This window comes from Lytechinus variegatus, chromosome 11 (assembly GCF_018143015.1).
Source record: "Lytechinus variegatus isolate NC3 chromosome 11, Lvar_3.0, whole genome shotgun sequence".
Taxonomy (NCBI): domain Eukaryota; kingdom Metazoa; phylum Echinodermata; class Echinoidea; order Temnopleuroida; family Toxopneustidae; genus Lytechinus; species Lytechinus variegatus.
The window spans coordinates 27,478,234-27,481,940 of NC_054750.1; positions in this window are offsets into that span (position 1 = coordinate 27,478,234).

Sequence of the window (3,707 nt, forward strand, 5' to 3'; positions counted from 1 at the left end):
TACAGTCTTTCAGAATTGTCAATTTTGAAAAAAATATATTCATACTTTGTGAATTCTATGATATTGTTTTATCTGTAGGCCTATGCCATCTCTAGTTTATGCATTATTATAAATAACCATTAAATGGAAAGATGATGCATTTAAATTATCAATTATTCTGCGAAAAATGTTTTATTTTGTGTATAGTTTTCGGACAATACCGCGCCTGCAGTAGATAAAAATTTCCACTATGTTTACTTGATTAAGTATCACGTTATTATCATTCATGAAATCGTTATTTATCTCGTTCACTCATCATGCTCATTGCGTAATTGCTCCACCCAAATAATGCCAAACCTAATTTCATCAGATTTTGGATTTTTTAGCGTTTTGCTCCCCCCCTCTTTTCAAATCAAATAATTTTCAGCCTTAATTAATCCTTAAATTCTGAAATAAAGTGTGGAAACAGGGGCCCGTTGCATAAAGCTTTTTACCTGAGAAAACTCAGGTTGTTTTTACCGGAGTTTTTTGCCCTGTGTTAAAGTCAATGGCAGAAATCAGACTAACCTTAGTTTTAAGTTTTTACCAGAGTTTTCTCAGGTAAAAAGTTTTATGCAACAGGCCCCTGGTGGACAAAGGTATCTCTCACACATTCCTTCTTTAAAGAGTTTACATCCAGCCTATGAAGGATTACATACATCAATTTCTAATTAGGCCTATATATAAACACAAACATATACAGTTGATGCCAAATGTTTACTTACATCCATGGATAACAGTGAAATTTGTTCGATTGCCAAACATCGTAAAATTTACTTTATCTGCAGAAATACCATGATGAATTAGGTATCAAATGAAAGAGTGTATTTAAGCACTTTCACATGATTGGGATGCCGTTGGGATTAAAGTATATTTCAGGTAGATTATTTTATTGAAGAAAACAAGTAATATTCGTGTAAAATGTATTCTGGTGTTTGCTATTATATTTTCAAACATCTTTTCATATAAAATATATATAAATGTCAAATCTATGATTTATATTACATTAAAAAGTGTAATCTGAAATGTTTGTGTTAAGAGTGACTAGCCTAGCACAAATATGAAATGTTTTAATCAAGTTTTTATTTTTAATTTGTCTAAAATATGAAGATTTTTTTGGGGAAAAATGACACCTAAATATTTTTTAAACTCCCAATGACAAAGCAATGTGATGAAGGGGCATGACATTTTGTTTGACATGTTTGATATGAAATTCGTCATGATAGCAAAATACTCTATGATATACAGTAAATTTTATGATGTTTGGCAAGTGTCAAATTTTCTTTGAATTTCTTGGGTGTATAATACTACTACTAATAATAATAATAATACATAAGATTTATATAGCGCACTTTCCATCTTGATCAGATGCTCAAGGCGCTTCAGAGCAGAACAACAAAAACTATTTACATATACATGTAATACATGTCTGAACAATAAGTCAATGTCTATCAAAAAACACTTTAATACAGGTATGTTTTCAGGTTGCCCTTGAAGGTGGTCACTGAAGTCTGGGTTTTTCAAACTGTATGGGAGAGAATTCCACAGGCTAGGTCCTGCATGAGCAAAGGCCCGCATGATTTCTTAGCAACTGGAATTTGTAAGAGATTAGATGATGATGATCGTAAATTTCTTGAGGGTTGGTAATGATGCATTAAAGATCTCTTGTAACTGGAGGAAGTTCCATTGACTGTATGAAAAATCAAAAGAATGATATACATGTATATTTGTGTAAGGATGTACACTCTAAAAAATAAAGTGCTAATTCAGCTCTTAAAGAGCGTGTATAGTGACTGCACTTCGGAGTGCTGATTTGTCTAGTTTAACTTTGAACGAGAAAAATCAGCACTCCGAAGTGCAGTCACTATACACGCTCTTTAAGAGCTGAATTAGCACTTCATTTTTTAGAGTGTATGTGTGCGTGTGTGGGTGGATGGGTGTGTAGGAATTTGAGCAATTCATCATTATATTGTACATGTATATTATTTTGATCGTGTTCTGCTGTATATCATTATTATTATCATCATTAGTATTATTATTAATACTATTATTACTACTACGATTTATATTATCATCATCAGCATCGTCATAGTCACTTTTACTATTTAGTTGATAGCAGGGACAAATAATATACGTCAATATAATCTTCAGGAGTCATTTGCCTCAGCGATAAATCATCAAAGTAAAAAATATTTCATTTATATAATTACCCACCCTTCGTTAAATGGCTATAAGACTTCGCACTATTGCCTTTATTGAGTAATATATGCTCTCAATATTAGGCCATTATCATTTTATGAATGCCGTTTCATAGGTGTAATTCATTGATAAAAGTGTCCTATAAAGCTAGCAATGCTTTTTTGTATCACTTTGACTAAGGCATTTCATAATAGACAGTACTATAAGAAAACAAATATATCTCTGTCAGGATTCATGTATACCTGATGACAATAGCTGATAAATGGTATCGTTTATATGATTATTCATACTTAAATAGCTTTCAGCAGTGAATTATCAGAGGAAAAAGTGAAAAGTGAATATGCATTTTGTGTTTCCCCCTCAATTGTTAAAACAAATTTCATATAATGATAACGTGCATTCATACCCAACACGAACTTGTCACAACATTCACTTAAGTAATCCTAGGACATTATTAGCACACAAATCACTAAGACATCTTGAGCCTGATATTTGGAATACATTGCCAGACTCACTCTAACAGACGAGATTCATTCGTCCGCTTAAAAGTAAGGTATTAAAAATTACCTACTGAATTAAATGCAAAATATATTCTTTATCTTTGTCAACTGAAACACATACTTTTTGAAGAAAGAAAAAACACAAATCAAAATATAAGTATACATTGTAAGGACCATGCGTTCTTTCCCTCCTCAGCTCCCCCCCCCCTGCACTTGCACTCTTACATTAATATGTTATTGATAAATATGATTTTTAATCGTTTTCCGAGGTTGCAACAAAGTCATGCAACCTTTTTCAATCATTAAGTTAGAAAATACAACCTTATTCATATTTTTCAATCATTGTTAAATATTTTGTTTTGTACTGTGTATTTTCTTTGTTTTATTGTATATGAAATGTTGCAAAAACAATAAATGAAATGAAAATGTGAAAAATATATGTGGGGGCGGTGGGTGTGCGAGAGTGGATGTGTGCATGCGAGGATTTGTAGGTTAGGGTGTGTGAGAGTGAGGTATGTAGAACTCGCACATACACGTACATCCACCTTTACACCCTTCCACACACCTCACACGCGCACACCAAACCAAATGACACACACACACAACGCACCCTCCCCCACGCACACACAGAAACAGCAAACTTTGTACACTAAATTTTGAAACTCACTTTGGAACTCGATTTGTTGTTCACAGCATACGCAGAGATCATTTAGTTGGGCGTGACGATTTCTCGCTTTAGTGTATCGTAATAAGAGAGATCGGAGTGATGCACCTTCTCAGTCACGTGCCGTGCACTAGCCAATCACGGCGAGGCATATACATGTCTTGGCCAATCACAAAAGCGCCATGAAATGAAACTCATTCGCACCTCGCGTACTTAAAACGGGGACATGAGAGGTAGACGTCCCTGTTTAAAAGCATTCCTTTTCAGACAAAAAGAAGCAGTCGGGAGTGCTTCTCCTTGCTGTAAATCAAAATTCTCATGCCTTC